The 21,135-nt window shown below is 39.4% G+C and overlaps 1 non-coding gene across 1 annotated transcript; it reads right to left on the reverse strand.

Annotated features, from left to right (window-relative positions):
- Window positions 1-672: 672 nt before the first annotated feature.
- LOC125939257 (U6 spliceosomal RNA) lies at window positions 673-779 on the reverse strand. Its single transcript, XR_007462998.1, has one exon. It is a non-coding gene; the product is annotated as a U6 spliceosomal RNA (small nuclear RNA).
- Window positions 780-21,135: the final 20,356 nt, after the last annotated feature.

The raw sequence follows: 21,135 nt of genomic DNA on the forward strand, positions 1-21,135 counted from the left end.
TCTGAGCTGTCAGCACAGAGCCTGACGCGGGGCTCAAACCCACGGACCGCAAGATCATGACCTGAGCCGAAGTCGGACGCTTAACCGACTGAGCCACCCAGGGGCCCCCACTCTCTCCATTTTAAAGAATGCAGATTAAAGAATATACAACCCTCTGATTTCTTGGTCAGAGGAAAATGGCCATCTTTCCACAAAATACACATTTAAGTCAGAGAATAAACTTCCTTGTCTAAGGGATTTCCTCATTCTAACGAAAGTCATCCTCTTCACTGTGGTACTTATGTCTTGTGCCACATTAGCACAAATAATATTTATAACATTTACTTCCTTAACAGAATGGACCGCTAAGTACTTCCTTGATGTAGCTTTATTGGGGGAAGGTGAAAAAGAAATAACCTTCAATTCTTTTTTTTTTTTTTGGATACTAACTAGGTATGTATGTATTACGAAATATAAAAATTCTGATTTTGCTACCTCTAGGTACACTGTACATATATAAGATCAATACAATACAATACAAATGACACAGTCCCTGAGGACACTTTTCACTTATTATTTGCATTTTAACACTAAATTTAATCTCAAAATTTTATAGATATAACTTATATCCTTTTTGTTGGTTTTACTCAAACTTAAAAAGTATGATTTGTTAAAAAAGACTGCAAACAAATAAAAAATGTGGAACGTTTCATGAATTTGTGTGTCATCCTTATGCAGGGGCTGTGCTAATCTTCTCTGTATCGTTCCAGTTTTAGTATATGTGCTGCCCAAGCGAGCACAAAATAGCCTTCAATTTCAAGTTTTTGTGCTTATTCTGTTTTTTTAGAATTTAACTGGCATTTAGTTACACTCATGAAAAATGGACTGTGTTCAAAGATATTTGTTATGGAATTACTCATATCAAGAGATTGGAAACAATCTAACAGTCCAATAATATAATACTGGATCTCAATCAATTCATATATCTTCTCCAGGTGATTTCTCCACATGGGCTTGTTTGGACTTCTTCCCAGCATGATGGTCTCCAAGCAATTGGAGAGCTTACAAGGTGGCTCAGAGATTTTGTGGAAGTGCTCCAGTGCTAAGCTGCGTTGTCTTTTATGATTCAGCTTTAGAAATCATAGTTACCTTTGCTGCATTTTATTGGTTGCCAGAGAGTCATAAAACTGCCCAGAATCGAGGAGAAGGAAATAGGTCCCACCTCTTGATGTGAAAATAGCAAGATTTGAGAAGAACATGTAGAATGGAAGAGATTGCTGCACTACCTTTGGAAAATACAATCGGCCACCAAATGGGCAGTCATCATTTGCATCGTTCTAAAAGGCAGACATTTTATTATTTTTTAAAGTAATCTCTACTCCCAACGTTCAAACTCATGACCCCGAGATCAAGAGTCACATGCTCTACCCACTAAGCCAACAAGACACCCCTGAAAGGCAGAAATTTTAGTTACCACAGTTTAGTTAAATAATACCAGTCCTCACACAATACAATCCAAACTTTAGTTAGGACAATATATTAACTGTGAGGAATTTCATTAAGTACAAACTTCTCTGCTATTTCTTTATTAGAATGAGTTTTACAATTCATTAGCAACAGCATTGATTTGATATGATCAAATATACCTGAGTTCTAAAATTATATTCATTGAAAATATAGAGTGTACATTCTGAAACTCAATTGTACTCCATCAGTATCATATAACTCCAGAGAAATGAAATTTTACAGTCATCAAAAGGAGTTCCAAACAATGACCTGTTAGACTACCAGACTGAAGAGGGGCCACACCAATATTCAAGGTCTTAAGAATTTGTCCTTGAATTCTTATTCATGACCTACCTCTGCCATCATCCCTTACTCCTTATCAGGCCCGCTAGAACCTGGTCATTGTCTACCATGGCACATAAGCTGAAACATGAAAATGGCCCAAAGATATATACTGGTTATCACCAGGGCAATAATTATTTCTGGGGGGAAATTTGGTGGCATGGTGGGGGGGGGGAGAGAAGGACAGTCAGGGTCCCTCTTGTAAGTTCCTTGCACCCAGTGCATCTCATCTTTATGCCTCAGGGAAGGGATGATGCTACAGAATGAAAGAAGGAAAATATTAAACAATATTAAACTCAAAGCTTTTGAGTTTCAAGAACCAAGGTCCCAGCCTAGAGGAATGGAAACTTTTTTTAAAAAGACACAGTTCAGTTTCTAGTCTGCAATTTCATTTTACTACATTATTATGAAATTAAAATTTTATTTTAGCCTGGGACCTCGGTGGTTGAAATGCAAAAGTGAGCTATTTGACATTCTTGTTCTCTGCGTTCCTCCCCTGAGGCTTGAAAATGGAAATGGGATCAATCAGTGCCTTCCTTTTGCTTCCTATAATGAAAGATAAAATCACAATGCAAAGGCTTAATTTGGGGTCTGGGTTGTTTTTGTTGTTTGGGGGGGGGGGGGTTGTTTGTTTTGTTTTGTTTTTTGTCTCTTTTCAAACTTTTATTCACCTCTAGGTGCTCAGGGGATTTCATTACCATTGCTGTTATTGCTACTATTGTGGTTCAGAGCCTATACTCTGCTGCTGCCATTCTGGAGCTTTTTCAGAAGCCATAAATTCAAAAAGGCTGTTTTTTTAAGTGGTCACTCCTTCTTTGTATGAGTTATTGAACAGTCATTAAAAATCAGCCCAGAATTCTGCAGGTACAGTTAACCCCGGGACAGCATGAGAGTTAGGGGCACCGGGAGCCCTCCACAGTCAAAAAATCTGCATGTAACTTTTACCTCCCCCAAAACGTAGTTCCTAATAGCCTACTGCCGACCAGAAACCTCACTGAGAACATAAATAGTTGATTAGCATGTATTTTGTATGTTATAGCTATCATACACTGTATTTTTACTACAAATTAAGAAAAGAAACTAGAGAAAAGAAAATCTGAAAAATCAGCGTAATAGTTTTTAATGGTTGAAGGAAACCCGTGCCATAATGTTAGGTAGAAAGAAGTACATAAATCTCTATTATGTATTCTAAGACTGTCTCAATTATGAAAAACAAAAAGAAAAAAATGGGTAGAGATATACCAAAACATGTTTCTCTAGGTGGTGGTGGTGGTGGTGGGGTGTGTGTGTGTGTGTGTGTGTGTGTGTGTGTGTGTGTGTTTTAAGAAAACCTTCTGTTTCTTGATATTTTCTCCATTCCCTGTATTGTCTATGAGCCACACACTACAATAAGCGTGTCATACATCCATTGCAGTCTTCAGACACATTGCACAGCACCCTCCCTCATCTGCTCCCCTGACTCCCTGTGTCCAAGGCCCCCACCCCCTCTCAGGTGAACTTCCAAACAGCTGACTCACTTGTGTCGCCAGGTTGGGCTCTCAATCTTATCATCGGCTAGAATTTAAGGCACCCTCCTCATTCCATAGATGAGGGCTGCACAGAATCAATTTTGGCTGGATTTCTCCCTTTAAACTTGTGATTCACTTGCCATTTATTGAGCTTCTGCCCAGAGTCGGGGGTTCCATAAACTTCAGATAGACATCTGCAGGTTAGTATCTTCACAAATAATGTGCTCCTTGACCCCTGGTTCCTGCCACGCACTAGCTGCTGTCTGGACATCCTCCATCACCTCCACTAGCCTCCACGGCTCACTTTTGTGTTCAGAGTGCTGACACCCCTAAGGTTTGTCCTGACCCTGCTGTCTATAGACGAAGGACATCCCCCCACCACTCCTTCCAGGCACCCAGTGCCTTCTTAACCCTTGTTCGCAAGAAAAGTATTGCTTTTTATTTAATTCCCTCAAATACTTGCATTTTTGAGCCTTTTAATCTGATCATAGGCTAAAAGACATTAGGTCTTCATGGAAGATATTTTCAGTGGTTCAGACCGGATATTGGATGACAGTTTAAACATTTTACCCAAATCCAGCCCTGGAGTGAAATGCTTTGGTAATAAAGAGGTTTTCAAATGCAAAGTCAGGCTCCTAAAATTTTCCTCTGCTCCCAGCCTCCAGAGGTAGAGAAGCCAGAGTCTATGGAGGGTTTTCACAGTTCCCCACCCTCAAGAGTGCTGCAACCTTTGTTCTCAATGAAGTTTCTCCATCCCCTGAGGTGCTGAGGCCCAGGGATCCCTTATCACACAGCATCACCAATGACCCTGCACATGGTCTCCCACACCCCCCACTGCCACCATCCTCTTGGGCTAGAATTGCTGCCGTTTCAAACCCTTACCCCAGGCAGGAAATACAGGACTGAGAAAAGAAAACAACTGCCCAAGGACAGATGGTGGGCGGAGGTCAGGAAAGCACCCACGCAGATCAGATCGCAGATCGCAGATCGCAGATCGCAGATCGCAGATCGCCAAGGCAGGGAACTGACAGGAGATGGAGGTAAGGGAAGGAGGCGGAGACTTTGACCCATGAGAGCCAAGCCCCAGGACTTGCTTCTTCTAATGCAGTCACACATTTTAAGAAACGTCTGATCATAGTTGTAATTATTAAGTGACACGAGAAAAACTCCAACAGTGGCCTTATTCCAGATACTGAGAAAACAATAAAGGGGGAAGAAAAAAAGAAACCCTACTACTAATTAAATCACTTATATTACTGATCATTTATGATTAAGTAGTCCGAGCACAAAACCAAGTAGTTTTGAATACCAACTTCAGCCTTAAAAATGTCCTCCTTGGGGCGCCTGGGTGGCTCAGTCGTTTAAGCGTCCAACTTGGGCTCCAGTCATGATCTCGCAGTTTGTGGGTTCGAGCCCCGTGTCGGGCTCTGTGCTGACAGCTCAGAGCCTGGAGCCTGCTTCAAGATTCTGTCTCTCTCTCTCTCTCTCTCTCTCTGAAAAATAAAATAAAACATTAAAAAAATTGTTTTTAAATGTCCTCCCAAGAGTACATCAAAGTTCACCTAGGAAAGAGAAGAATGGGAATCTTTAAGATTTCCTGGCTTCAAAAATTGTTGCAGTGGTAAAGAGAGGCTCTTGGTACAGCAGGAAATGGAGAGTTTATGGTAGACATGGATTAGGTTCCAGTGCACTTTGTTTCTCTTTCCCCACCACAGGTCTCTAGAGCCAAAGCCCACACCTCTTCTATCTCCTGGAACTAGTACAGTAGTTAGAACATGGACTCCCATGTATGCCTACATCCAAACCTGGCTCCACCTGTGAGCTCAGTGACCTTGGCAGTTACTTCATTTCTGTCCTCATCTGGAAAGGCAGACAACAGATTCAATCTCAAAGTTTTAGTACCTGCCACGTGGTAAGTTCTTAATAAATTTCTTCCTGTTTAAGAATTTTGTCACCTGACATACTCTGGTTGGTCCAGTTGAAATGGTCATAATGATTTGTTAAATGAATACTCGACAGTTACTGGGTACTTACTATTTGCCAAAGAATCTGCAAGGCACTATGAAGACAACAGCAAACCAAACAGATCAAAATCCTTGCCCTTATTTGGATAGGGGCCAGAGAAGGACAAAACAGATGTACACAGGTAAAACGTGTGCACAGTTGTTATATGGTAATAAATTCTAAAGAGAAAAAGGACAGGTTTGCAGGAATAGAGGGCTAAGTTTGCAGGTTGCTAGTTTAGATATTATAGCATTATGTGAACTCTACATAAGTTTGTTTATTATTAAGTGAGATATAAATTTGTTATTTTAATTGGAATGGTGAACTAGCCTTTGCTGATATAAAATGGGTTATCTGCTCACAAATTATGAACGTTTGCACATTGTTTTCTTTAGCTATTTATATAACTCAAAAGGTTTCTCAATCTCCTCAACTACTTTCAAAGAGAGTACTTTGACCACTTACAAGTCAAGATTACAGCTGAGAGCCAAGTGCTTTCTTTCAGAAGCTCTCACGGCTGCTAGGATGATATAGGCAGTTTAAACTCAGGGAGGATGAAGAAACAGGAAACCATGACTTCAGATTTAGTTCTTCATTAAATCACCTGATCTGCATTTGCAAATATTGCACAAGTCTGTCAGACAAAGTTTCCAATTGTATCCTTCACTACAAAGAAAGAAAGTTTACAATGCAAAATGATTGCAAACCCCTTCTAAAAGGGGGGTTTATAATAATACAACTTACATTTAAAATAATTAATATTGATTGGGGCGCCTGGGTGGCTCAGTCGGTTAAGCATTTGACTTCAGCTCAGGTCATGATCTCACAGTTTGTGAGTTTGAACCCTGCATCGTGCTCTGCACTCAGTGTGGAGCCTGCTTGGGATTCTCTCTCTCTCTCTCTCTCTCTCTCTCTCTCTCTCCCTGGCTCTCTGCTCCTCCCCCCACCTGCACTCTTTTTCTCTCTCTCTCAAAATAAATAAATAGACTTTAAAAAAATAAATAAACAAAATAATTCATATTTATATAAATTGCTGTTATCTGTAAATCATTATGTTTAAATTCTTAATTCTTATATTTAAATTGTTGAATTTTGAGTTGAATTGTTGAATTGTTTAATTATTACTAAAATATAATTTATGATATATTATTTTAACTCAATAATATAATATATAATATACTCAAATATTATTAAATATATTAAATAGTACAATTTAGAATTACTAAAAATATATTTCACAACATAATTTAGACCACCACGTTCCCAAGATCTCCATGCCCTGTGTTTTTTAATCTTCTCCCTGGGAGAACCCTGATAGCAAAGCAGAATTAATGAGTTAAGTGGGGGATAATGGCCATCACTGGACTTAAGCTTTGAGTTTTGAGCTTCTTATGAGCTCAAATTTTCTTTGTATCTCCAATTTTGGTTTTAAAATTCATGTCAAATTAGCATTTTACTCCATAACATGTTTTAATATAAACAGCAGTGAAAAATTGAGGGAACACTGGACCTACCTAGTTGCAGATTTCTTCAAGCAAGATCATATTTGTGTTAAGACATTTTCAGTTTTCAATTTCTTATTCTGATTCTTAGCCAAGAGCTTCTAAACTGATACAGTGTAATAAAAGTCAGAAAGTAGGGGCGCCTGGGTGGCTCGGTGGGTTAAGCGTCCGACTTCGGCTCGGGTCATGATCTCGCGGTCCGCGGGTTTGAGCCCCATGTGGGGCTCCGTGCTGACAGCTCAGAGCCTGGAGCCTGTTTCCGATTCTGTGTCTCCCTCTCTCTGACCCTCCCCTGTTCATGCTCTGTCTCTCCCTGTCTCAAAAATAAAACGTTAAAAAAATTAAAAAAAAAAAAAGTCAGAATGTAAACTGATAACAGATAATATGAAACCCTCGCTCCACTCACATCTTGCAGGTGATACAGAAATGTTTGTGGGTGATGACTATGGGTATCAAACGGGAAAAGTTTTGATGTCAAAAATTCACAGTAAGAACTCACTGTTTTCCCTGGTAGTTTGTTCCACCCACGTGGGAAGGATGGGTCCTAATTAAGCCTCAGGAGCCCAGGGCTGTTATTTACTAGTAAGATTTGTTCCAGATATTAAACATTCTTATCCAACACAGTGCACCATGTTCGGCCAAGATGGCCGTGTGTTCTAATATTACAGGTAGTGTGATTGCACAAAGCAGAGCAGCTCCTGTAGTCATTATTGTGCTTTTCCAGTTGCTTTCATATCTGCCTTGAATTCTCACTGAAATAGTCACTCCAAAACCCCGGCCCAGATGTTTTCAGGGTTCTGCTCAAGAGCCCAGCAATCCACTCCAAGCGATTTATTTCAAGCGTGTCACAAAAGAACTGTGATGTCTTCCTTATGCAACATCCATTCCGAATCTCTACTTCCATCTGTTCCTCTGGAAACTGAATAGTCAGAGTTGCTCAGAGGAACCGGAAAGCCAGTAAATGAATCTCAAGTGACCCAGCTGGGAGGGCTGTGGTAAGAAAGCTGCCTCCCTGTTCACCAGGACGAGCGCTGCCCTGGTCAGGAGCGGACAGTCTGCCTGGAGGAACAGGTGCACAGCTTCTCTACTCCCGACATGCGGGTCGCCGGATGCCAGTTCAGACTTCAGACACTTCAGTCTGTTCAGATCTTATTGCAGCACTTGGAAATGTGGACAAGACAGTCTACTGAAAACTAATTCTATACCAATACGCAGTGTAAAACTCTGTTGCTCCCCTGCTTACGCCACTTTGGTGCCTTCCCATTTCCCTTGGGATTGTTAAATTAATTGAATAAGAAAGCCATTAGACTGAAGTGGCTCTAAGGCTTTAGTTGCTTAAATAAGCAAACCAAAACCAAAGCCTGTAAATGCCTCAAGTTTAAGAAACTGAAACCTAGGAGCAACCAGTCACGAACAAACGGCCGGCTAGTCTTTTCCCAAATAAGGCAACTGTTTAATCAGATAATTTCCTTGCTTTGCTCCTACACCTTCTCTACATAAGGACTTTCCCTAACTCCTGTTGGCAGAGTGCTCCTACCTGCTTCCAGCTCAGCACGGCCTGATTAGAATCTATATTTACTCCAATAAACTCTTAAAATTGTTGATATGCCTCAGTTTACCTTTTGAGAGTTCCAGGTTTAAAGTCCCTAAAATGTACGTGTTAGCAAAGATCTCCTCAGTCTACCTGCTCAGCTTTTCTCCCTCTGCTTTCCTTCTCCTACCTCACCCTCCAAGTAGCCAGAACTCCTTCTGGTTTCTTCTCTTTCCCTTGGGCCTTCCCTCATCAGTCTTCACTGCCCAGGAGACCCATACCTGTCTCCATCGGACTTATCCCACCCATCCTTCCATATCACTTTCCCAGGGGCACCTTCACTGACCCCTGAGACTAGGTTTGATTTCTTCATTTAACAGGCCTGTGGCTCCTTGTATGTTTTTGGTTTATTTTTGGTTTTGTTTTGTTTTTGTGGGGTTTTCTTCTTCTTCTTCTTCTTCTTTTTTTTTTTTTTTTTTTTTTTTTTGCTTAGAGTCGACACACATGTAGTTATTTGTTGACTGATTACTCTTTATTTGTATAAAGGTTGTATTCCATAGTAGATTATAAATCCCTTGAGGGTAGGAGAGTTTGTTTTGTTTTGTTTTGTTTTTGTTTTCACTGCTGATTCCTTGAACAATTTTTTTTTTTAATTTTTTTTTTTTCAACGTTTATTTATTTTTGGGACAGAGAGAGACAGAGCATGAACGGGGGAGGGACAGAGAGAGAGGGAGACACAGAATCGGAAACAGGCTCCAGGCTCTGAGCCATCAGCCCCGAGTCAGGCTCGGGGCTCGAACTCACAGACCGTGAGATCGTGACCTGGCTGAAGTCGGACGCTTAACCGACTGCGCCACCCAGGCGCCCCATCCTTGAACAATTTTAACCATAGGTTCAACCATGTGGAATGGCTGATATTTGAATATTTTGACCTTAAAAAAATACCAGTTTCAGTTGCTTCAATCTAGTACCTGTTCAATAAATATTTATTTAAAACTGTGTCAAAAAGGCCTCCATGTGAGGGGCACCTGGATGACTCAGTCGATTAAGCGTCCTGCTCTTAATTTTGGCTCAGGTGATGATCTCACAGTTTGTGGGACTGAGCTCCGCATCGGGCTCTGTGCTGACAGTGAGAAGCCTGCTTGGGATTCTCTCTCTCCCTCTCTCTCTGCCCCTTCCCCTTCAAAAATAAAGAAATAAACTTAAAAAGACTTTTTAAAGTGATTCATGTGGTTTTTAGGCTCTGTGTGTGTGTGTGTGTGTGTGACAGAAACAGATATGAGAGAGAGAGAGAGAGAGAGATCAGCTATTAGTATAACTGTTACTAGAAGAATCTTTTAAGTACCACTATTTTTTAAAAATTTCATTGGGTTTTACAGAGATTTTTCAAAGATAAATATAATAACAAATTCCAAAAATGGGTCCTATTTGAAATACAATTTCAGCAGTTTCCCTCTGCCGCTTTGATCTTAGGTCAATTTTCTATTTGCCTAAATTTTCCCCCTTCCGTGAGTTCAAACTCCCAACAGTCATCACTTGAGCTCCCTGGAGCCTCGTAGGTGAGTTCTGTGTGATTTCCTCCTGACCTGTGGAAGACGACCCAGGACCAGATGGAGATTTTTCACTGCCCTTCCCAACTCCCATGCTGAGCCTCAGGACAGATGGTAGGGCCAGAAGCCCTACTTCATTGTCCCCTCCTGAAATTGAACTGTTTAAATCCGTGACTGGTTCTCCCACACGGGAGCTCCCCTCCAGAAACGCCTTATAAATCCCCGTAACATTTATAACTCTCCAGAATGCCTCTGGTTCAAGCACAACAACAAAAAATTAGTGGCACAGTAACACCAAGTCTAAGGCATCTGAGTTAAAGTCACTCTAAGGCATTTTAAAAAATATTCAGTTTTATTCCCCTCATAAATTCACCACCTCAGAGACTCTGGATAAGGGGAATTTTGAGGGAAGAAATCATTGAGGAGAATGAAAAAAGGCAGTAACAGGGGACATGACAAATACTGCATAGAAGCCTGTCCCCCAGCCCAAAGGCCCATCGTTGTAAATTAAACGGTTTGTTCATCTCAAGTAAGCATTCAAGAGCTTACTCTTGCCAGCTCTGTGATAGTCGGTGCTTTAGAGGCACTGGCTTCCTGCCTTATGAATAAATCTTCCTGAAGGAGCTGCTTCCTTCTGCTTACAATAATTTGTTATTCCTTCATCTTTGTTTTCTTGTAAACAGCCACTAGTGTTATTTTATGATTTATACCACTATCTTTTGCCTTATATTTAAAATGAGATTGTTTCTCTCAGGAGCTACTCCTCCAGGAGCTCTTTCTCACAGAAAGTTTGGGATGAACAGCTGTCTTCAGTGGCAATCTACTGATTTGAACTTTTTATTTTTATTTTTTTTATTTTGAGAGAGAGCGCAAGCAGGGAAGGGGCAGAGAGGAAGAGAGAGAATCCCAAGCAGGCTCTGCACTGTTAGTGCAAAGCCCGATGTGGGGCTTGAACTCATGAACTGCAAGATCATGACCTGAGCTGAAATCAAGAGTTGGGCCCTTAAATGGGGTGCCTGGGTGGCTCAGTCCGTTAAGCGTCTGACTTCAGCTCAGGTCATGATTTCACAGTTTGTGAGTTCTAGCCCCACATCGGGCTCTGTGCTGACAGCTCGGAGCCTGGAGCCTGCTTCAGATTCTGTCTCCCTCTCTCTCTGCCCCTCCCCTGCTTATGCTCTCTCTGTCTCTCACAGATACATAAACATTAAAAAAAATTTTTTTTAAGAGTTGGGCACTTAACTGACTGAGCCACCCAGGCGCCCCATTGATTTGAATTTCTGATGAATGGCAACTCTGAGGAGCTTATCAACATACTCAGACCACAGCCATCCACCCCCTTAAAGGACAAAAGCCCTGTGTGGCCTGAAAGGGGAGGCTTTCCTGCCTTCCCCAAGACTCAGCACTTGGTTGCACCTGGGGTGACAACAACAGTAGGAAAGGTAGGATGATCGTAAAAGACAGCCGTGAGAATCCCGCCTCAGGAGGTCAACCACCTCACTCAACACCCACACTTCTTTACTCCTCACAGCTCAACTTGGTGAACATGTTGTATCTGATGCTAAATCTCCAAATTTCCACACAGGTAAAGGTTGCATCTGAAATTGATGGCTTCTTTACTCTCTTAAACCATTTAAAAGTTCATCGATTCCATAGTTTATAGACCTGAAAGGAGTTAATCATGGAAACTTACATATAAATTGGGTTTTCGTGTTTCCAAACCACTCATCATACTTTTTGCCAACAGTCTACTGCGGTAGAGCCCTGACACCAAGGATCTATTTACTTTTTTCAAAAAACAGCTTTACTGAAATATGATTCACCTACCATGCAACTCGCCCATTTAAAGTGTGCTATTGAATGGCTTTTAGTATATTTACAGAACTGTGCTATCATTACCACTATCTAATCTGAGAACATTTTATTATCCAAAAAAGAAACTCCTATCTTTTTTCCCTTCATTCTCCCTGCCTCCAGCCCCCAGCAACCACTGATCTACCTTCTATTTCTATGGATTTGCCTAGTCTGAATATTTCATATAAATGGAAATAATACATGTGGCTTTTTGTGACCGTTTTTATTGACTTAGAATCCTGTCTTCAAGGTTTATCCATTTTGTAACATGTATCAGTAGTTCATTACTTTTATTGCTGAGTAATATTCCATTGTATGAATATAACACATTCATTTATCCACTCGGCAGCTGACAGACTTTTGGATTGCTTCCACTTTGGGGCAATTGTGAATAATGCTTCTCAAGACATTGGCCCTATTTACTTTTAATTCATCAGACTCTCCTTTTACCCTAAAGAGGGCACTGTGAACTCCCATAATTCTGTGACAAATAGCTAGAAACAAAGAAGACTGCAATCCTTAGGCAAGACAGCAATCTGTGTGTCATACTTAGTGTGATCCATTCTTCCTGGTTTCTCTAGAACTTTCCCAGTTTTAGCGCTGAATGTACTGTGATCCGGGAAAACTTTTAGTCGCAAGCAAACCAGGACAGTTGGTCTTCCTAGACTGGAACTTAGTCAGAAGGCAATTCTAGAAATGAGTTTTATGGTTTCTGGTGAAGGTATAGTTATATTTTTAAAAACTGGCTCATGCAGTATCTCTTTACAGAGTTTCATTTTAGTGAGAAACAATTATTGTTTTATTTCCTACATAATAAACAATGTCTGAAATTTCACATATATTAATTTTAAGCTTAAAGCATACATATATTATGTATTAAGTTTAAAGCATATATGAAGCACATTTATATACATTATATATAATGCATTATATATAATGCAGGGTGTGTGTGTGTGTGTGTGTGTGTGTGTAGGCATACGATATTTTTAAGACTTTGTGTTTTGGAGCCATTTTAGGTTCACAGCAAAATTAAGTGGAAGGTACAGAGATTTCTCATATACTGTCTGCCCACACACATGTATTGCCTCCCACATTATCAAAATCCCCAACCAGAGCAGTACATTTGTTACAATGCATAAGCCCTGCCTATGTTTTAGATGGAGTACTAGTTAATTATGAAGACCTCCCTAGAAGCTGAAAAGTCTCATGTCCACAGGGTGGCAGTGTGACACCCATAAACCCAAATAGAATTGGAGTAAAAGCTGTGTTCATAAAACCTAATCTTTGGTTGGAACTATGTAGTTTGATAGGAAAATGAGTAAGTCCAACCAACTACTTGTGAGATCTATGGCTTTGGTTTATACTGGTGAACAGCCTCACATGGTTTAACCATCGATGTCTCCAAACCATAAGTTTAAGATAAAAAATGCAAATTCAATCAAATAGTTCAAAGGCTATTGATTCCAGCATTCTTTAAAGTTTTTTTAATTGCAGCTGAAAGAAGTATAGAATAGGAGCCTTAGAAATCACAAGATTCAATGTTTTATGCATTTTTCCACTGAAAAATTGAACAGGTCACATTTTCAGATACTATGCCTATGGTATTTTTCATGGAATGTAACTTTACCCCTTTTCCTCCTCTTCAGCAAGGTATTTAAAATTCAGGTGAGTGATAGGAATGTAATAAGGATAATATCAAATCTCCTTTTTAAGTCATTCACTAGCTTCAATACTTGATTTTTAAAAATAAATTACTTTAACACGCTCTACACCCCATCTGGACACATGAGTGTGTTAAAATTCTTAAACTGAAAAAATGTGATTCTAGTACAACCTTTCATTGAATGCTGAACTTGTCTTCTAGAATGTTCTTAACCGTTACCTATCTGGGAAATAGGCACATTTAACTTGCATTGGCTTCCTTAACAAAATCCCACTGTTTACAGGCCTGATATTCATAAATTATATGTGTTTCTGCATTCATATTAAAAAAGGAAAATGAAGAAAATATATAATTTTTCCTACAAAAAAACAACAGACTTGGAATTTGGAAACTGTCTTCTTTATTCACATCATTAAAGGTAAGGGTACAGGGAAGTGTGGGCTAGTTTCTTTTCCATGAAAATAAAGGACACTTTCTCCTTCATGAAAATATTGAAATTGCTGAGAAAAACAGCTTTCCTGTTACAGGTTCTAACTGGCACATTAGGCCGGTGTTCACCTTCTTCTGTTAATAAGGAGGCATTATAGACTCAACAGCTGAGTAAAGATAAATTAGCAAAGGAGGAAAAAAGAAAATGCAGTCTCCATATGAATCTAGTGACATATATACATAGTTTCTTCTTTTTTGATGTCAGGTCACAATATCTATGGAAAAAAAAACAGTCTGATCTCCAAGTGCTATTCATGCTGGAATCTGTCTTTTTCTAGGAGTCTTTGGTCTAATCTTAGTTGTTTGTCTTCTGTCTGTCCATGTTGACTCAGCCATTTATCATGGTATTGCTGAAGTTCAAATATGTAGACAGTAAGACTCTAATCTAAGAGAGAATAAGATAGCATATGTTTAAATTCTTATCCTGTTCTATGAACTTTTGTTTTGAGATTCTAAATGCCCACTTCTACGACTTTTCTAAACACAACCACTGAATAATTGTAATTAGATTGAACAGTCATTTTTGTTTGTTTGTAATATTATTTTTAGTATTAACAAGTGCCCTCCAGGACTGCAATCCACTTGTTGCAGAGGATCTTTGGGACATAAAATGTATACCTAGGATGTGAAAAGTGCTTTCCTGAAAAAATAAATGTATTGTCTGCACTAAATGATATATTCTCTACATCGTATTGCCTGATGCATGTGAAGTGATGGATTGCTATTTAGTTGACCCAATTACTCTCTCTTCTATAAGAGGCCAGGAACTTCCTTCTTACAGAGTTAGTTTCCCAATAGATCCTGAAGTTTATATAGTAACTTCCTGTTTGATAGACTAGGAGGTACAAGCACTCTTCTGATATGAATGATGCTTTGGAGAGCTATGTCTTTGAAGTTTCTTACAGGGATGGTTGCCCACCTTCATAACAGATTTCAAAGGCCCATTAAGACACTTTGCCTGCTAAGATAATTTGGTTGCTCTGAAATGCAAAGCCAGCCTTCTGAGCTCATGTGGGTTTGTCCCCAGGAACCCTCCCTGGCATTGCCTGTTCCCACCACTAAGAATCTGTGTTGCATTTAGAGAGACCCTCGATGTCAAACTAGAATTGCCTGAAGGTGTCAGTCATAATAGCTACCACTTATTGAATTCTTTATTAACAAGGCTAGCCTTCTAATCCTCCGAGCACTGAAAAGCAGATATTACCCACAGGTGCAGATGAAGAAATTGAGACTTGGAGACTCAGTAACCTACCCAGTGCAGAATGTGGATTGACCCAATCCTAATTCTCCTGTAGCACATGGCTGTCCTGGGACTCCTCACACCAAGGGTGATGGCCACTTATATCTCTACCCCAAGAGGCAGCATGGCAGAGTGACATAGGTCCTACCTCCCAAGGTGGAGTAGCCCCAGCCCTGAGATACTAAGACAGAACACTTGCCCTCCATTAAAATAAAATCATTGGGGATTTTTTGTTGTTGTTTTAAGGTATCTGGGTTTCACTTATTTACCTTTTTATGGCGGTAACATAAAATTGACCATCTTAACTGCTTGTAAGTGAACAGTGCAGTAGTGTTATCTGTTGTGCAACAGACCTCTAGCATTTTTTCATCTTGCAGAACTGAAACTCTGTACCCATTAAACAACAACTTCCCTTTCCTTTTCTGCCCCAACCCCTGGCAGCCACCATTGCACTTTCTGTTTCTAAGAATTTGACTACTTTAGATACCCCATATAATAGAATCATACAGTATTTGTCTTTTTGTAGCTGGTTTATTTCACTTAGCATAATGTCCTCAAGGTCCATCTATGTTGTAATATATGATAGGATTTTCTTCTTTTTAAAGGCTGAATAATATGCTATTGTATGATTATCCCACATTTTCTTTTTTTTTAATTGAGATATAATTGACACATAACATGGTATTTAATTGACATCACAAGGTGTACACAACATGTTGATTTGATACGTTTATACGTTGCAGTATGATTTCCATCATAGTGTTAGCTAACATCTCTTTCATGTCACATTTTCTTTATCTAGTCATCTGTCGATGGACATTTAGGTTGCTTCCACCTCTTGGCTGTTGGGAATGATGCTGCCATGAACATGGGTGTGCAACTATCTCTTCAAGATCCTGTTTTCAATTCTTTTGGGTACGTACCCAGAAGTGGGATTGCTGGATCACACAGTAATTCTGGTTTTTTATTTTCTGAAGAAACTCCATACTGCTTATGGAGCAGTGGCTCCACCATTTTGCATTTCTATCAACAGGGCACAAGGATTCCAATTTCTCCACATCCTCACCCAAACTTGTTATTTTTTGTTGTTGTTGTTCTTTTTTTTTAACGTTTATTTATTTTTGAGACAGAGAAAGACAGAGCATGAACGGGGGAGGGGCAGAGAGAGAGGGAGACACAGAATCGGAAGCAGGCTCCAGGCTCTGAGCCATCAGCCCAGAGCCAGACGCGGGGCTCGAACTCACGGACCGCGAGCTCACGGACCGAGAGATCGTGACCTGAGCTGAAGTCGGACGCTTAACCGACTGAGCCACCCAGGCGCCCCTGTTCTTGTTCTTTATAGTAGCCATATTATTTTTTCTTATGGATATCCCTGACTCATCCTTTTCTAACTCTGCCCTATTTCAAGGCTCTTTCTACTTTATTCATTTCTATGTTGTTGTTCGAATTTTTATAAATCTATTGCTTTTATATTTTTAAGGCAGTAAAGATACTTTTTTAAAAAACGTGTTGCAAGAAGCTTGGCCAAAACCAACTTAAAGTGGTGTTTGTTAGTTTTAAGTATAATATATGTCACCAAATACTGAGAGAAGTGATGGCATTGGATTGTGGATTTTCTGAACAGTCTGGAACTAAGGGATCAGAGTGTGGTCCAGATATCCCTCCCACCATCATCCATCTTCTCTATATCCAATCCAGTAAGGTAACCATTGTTAGTAAGGCAGGCATTGGAATGCCAAATGAAAATTAGAGTGGCTTCCTTTGTGAAGCAGACAAATACATTCATTAATTGAAGGTAAATAAAAATATTGTGACTTAAAAAGTGAAATAGTGGAATGTGAGATGTAGCCTATTGGAGAGATAAGAGAGTTCCCACAGAATGAGGGCCATTCTTGGAGAAGCAAGTGTGGTCAACATTACTAGTGCTGGTCACGTGTTCTGGCAGTAAGTGCCTAAGCCCCACCCACACCAGCTCCTCACTGATCCTGACACCAGGGTGATTCAGGCATAGGATGAGCCCCAAGTCTGTTGTACAAATCATTTAAAAATAAGAACAGATAGGGGTGCCTGGGTGGCTCAGTCGGTTGAGCGTGGGACTTCAGCTCAGGTCATGATCTCGCGGTCCGTGAGTTCGAGCCCCGTGTAGGGCTCTGTGCAGACCGCTCAGAGCCTGGAGCCTGTTTCAGATTCTGTGTCTCCCTCTCTCTCTCTGCCCCTCCCCCATTCATGCTCTGTCTCTCTCTGTCTCAAAAATAAATAAACGTTAAAAAATTAAAAAATAAATAAATTTAAAAAATAATAAAAATAAGAACAGATAAAAGTTGAGTAATGTAGTTTTTAGAATTCTAAGATGGCCCCATGTCAAATCAACTTATGTCAAACTATCATATGCCCCTGCCACCAACAGGCTCTGTGACTTTGACCAAGTGACTTTAACCTGTCTATACTACTTCCTGTTCCAAAAATGGGGAGGTTAGAATGGATAACCGTGCATTTTCTTCTAGAACTAATGTTCTGGGATTTTAAAGTGTCCTTTCAAAATGTCCATGGGCTCTCAAGATTACTGACAGGATCAGCCTCAAAAGGATCATGAGCATAATACTATCCAGGGTAAGAACAACTCCATTCAAGATACCACTCCACACCATCTCATAGTATCCACTCCCGGTTTCTCACCCCACATCTCTGCACCTCCTCTCTCCTCTGCCCATCCTTCCCCTCACTCCACACTTGAATCAAATAAAAAGGATTGTTACATATGAATTTATCTTGACTCATGAAAATTGACTATTCACCTTAGAGCAGAATGCCATTAGCACTTAGCAGTGTTTGCAAAAACTGAGAAAAACTCTCTATACCTCTGAACATATTTTTACCTCATTGACGTATATTAATAGTCACTAACACCTTATAACTGTATCACACTTTGGAATTGCAGAGGCTCTCATGTGCAGTATCTCACTTAATATTCCTGAATAAGCTTTGGCAGGTAGGTTTCATTGTATCTCTATTATCGATGAGAAATACAGCATTGAAAAATAGAGCAGTCTGATCAAGAACTCATAGTGATTGGCAGATTCAGACCTATTTAATCAAGATCTCCCAGGGTGGGGTATACATTTCTACCTCTTATTTTAGTTCCTGAGGCAATTCTCTTCCGGCCTATATAAATCCATTTTTTTGACCTTTTTTTTTTTTTTTTAGAAACATTACCCAAAAATCCACTCGAAGAATTTTAACTAGAATGTTGATGTTTAGCTTTTTGGGGATGCCATTGACGTTTTATGTGATTTTTTTTGTCTGTTATTTAATTCCCTCACAAGGTCATCTCCAGAGAAGGTGTTCAAAAAGTATGTTTTGAGAAGATGGTAGATGGACAGATGGATAGATGGATGAATGGTTGGATGCTCTAACAAAACAACAACTGAGTGAATGAATGAATGAATGAATGAACTTAGAACCATTTGTCTTTTTGATTGTTGATGAGAAAATATTATAACATCCTTGTTAGAACCATTTATTTATCGATTCATTTAATGAGCACTTTCATCCATTTATTTAGTATTTTCTCACTTCAATTAAGCGTTGATAATTAGAAATTGAAAATTGAAAACTACTGTCCTACTTATATGTACCCATCCCCATTTGATATGCCAAGAATTTTGGTTACAAATCAACAGAGATCGATTATCTACCTCGTTAATCCACTGGAAAGTATAATATGGCAAACTGTTGAGGTTTTGTTATCTATCCAGGACAAAAAGAACTAACCATCCTCAAAGCTTTTCTTACTTTGACAAAAGCAGCTATTGCTTTCATCAAAGTTTAAATAACCAGAACCTATACTAGCTCACGCTTTTCCTACACATTACAGAAGTCAACAAGTAGCTTATCTTAGAATTATTAAAAGTAAAAGCATTCAGGTAGTGCAAAAGTAAGTTTTAACTGGGTGTATAACAATTTTGCGCAAAGCTGGATTGAGCCAGTGAGACTGTGGGAACCGAGAAAAACAGGCCTAACCAGCTCTTCTTGTAGAAAAGAATGGGATCCAAAATGATTCAAGTCTAACGCTATAAAATGATTCCTCAAAGTCTTGTTCATAACTTTACACATGTTACATCAAATTTATCAACATTTAGAAAGTTTACCTATCAGGTGGTCAATAGAGTCATGATATAATAACCATACTTAAATAGCCACGTTCCTGTGGCAAAATGAAGGCTCAATTTTGGAAGTTCTGAAGGAGTCCGAAAATGTCACCATGGTTATCTGGTGAGGAAAAGAAATTAAAAAGACAGAAAACATTCTGTCTTATGCTTCTGAAATGTTTTATCTTTTTATAATAATCGCATATTGCATTTTAAGCAGAAAAAAATAATCTAAAATTTTGTTTATGTTTGGCTTCTGGAGTTTATGTGACAAATCGTTCCCAGAAGATTTCTAGTCTATACTATAAAGATGATTATTCATATTCATATCAATTCCTTCTAATTCAGTGTGCAGAAAGACGTGAGCATCTCAGCTGATATCAGAGCACAGACGCTACAAGATGTATGTTTTTACCATACTAGAAATATTACTGCCAGCCAAAGATTCATAAAGCCACAGTTCCCTCAAACTGGAGCTGTAGAAGTTAAAAGTCATTATTATTCTAAGTTGCGAAGAAATTCTGGGAACCTAGCTATATGTGTAATACAAATTTATTACAGATTACTATTTCACTGTGTTTCTGACCAGTCTGCAATTACATACTACAAAACACACACACTGCAAATTCCCAACATTCTGTCAGGCAATAGAGTATTCAAAATAATGGCTTGAGTTGAAGACACTTCTTTGTTTGAAGCACTTAACCTGTTTAACTAGTTTTAGAAAAGACCTTGGAACTCATAATAATAACTTGGGTTTATTGCTTAGATAACTGCAGAGAGGAATAAGGTGCACATTTTTAAAGAGTACAAGAAATAGACTTTGTAAATATACTAATTATTTTTAAATAGTAATATTGAATCATAACTCATTTATTGAACAACACTGGAGAATTGGGTGTGACGCATTAGTGATTTTTTAAACGGCTGTGGTTAACCATTTTAAATGTTTTTTATTTTTAATGACAACCTATTAAAATTGCATCAGATATGTTCTCACCTAGTTGAACAGAATATATGGAGCAGATATCACCTTTGTCCCGAGATTCAGGGACATCAGTCATTGCAGTGCATGAGGCACTTCACAATTACTAAGGTATTTATATGCTACCTCCTTTGCGATCTGTTTTTCCCAGCATGCCTGCAGCCCCCTTTCCATTTTTTTCTAAAATACCACACCCTAGGAACTTAGTAATAATTGAAAGTAACCAGTGAGACCTGATAAGCAAGCTTGCTTAATCTGTACCCTTCATTTTACACACAAACCGCAGTCAAAAGGCTCTGATAGGAAACTCTGATAATGACTTCATTCCACTCCGATGGTTTACTTTTACTCCTCAAGTCAGTATGCTACTCTGCCAAAGTCCAGTCTCTACCTTGATCTAGGCAAGTAATATAGAAGGAAAATTGGTTGCCAAATAATAAAAACAACACAGTCCAGGCTATTTGTGCATCTGTGACAGCTGCAGCCACCTAGAGTGACCTCAATAAATTGTACCCCTCTCCCCTCCGGTTTTAAACAATTTGAGTAATAAAGTAAACATGGAACCATTACCAGTAGACTTTGGTTGGAAGTGTGAGACCTAACTGGGTCTACTAACTAAACGACAGTATTAGGAAGATTTTCCCACTTGATCCTTGACAGCCCTGAACCTGAGCAGACCTTTGGGATAAGGGCTCCCTCCTAAGAAAAAAGGAAAGTGCTGAGCTGTGCATTCCTTAATGTGTTTTTGTTTTTTTAATTTACCAGTTCCACTAAGCTGATGCTTAGAGCTCTCAATTTCATGTACCACCAGCCTTCTATTACTTCCTCATCTCGGCT

The sequence above is a fragment of the Panthera uncia genome (genome assembly GCF_023721935.1).
Source record: "Panthera uncia isolate 11264 chromosome B2 unlocalized genomic scaffold, Puncia_PCG_1.0 HiC_scaffold_24, whole genome shotgun sequence".
Taxonomy (NCBI): domain Eukaryota; kingdom Metazoa; phylum Chordata; class Mammalia; order Carnivora; family Felidae; genus Panthera; species Panthera uncia.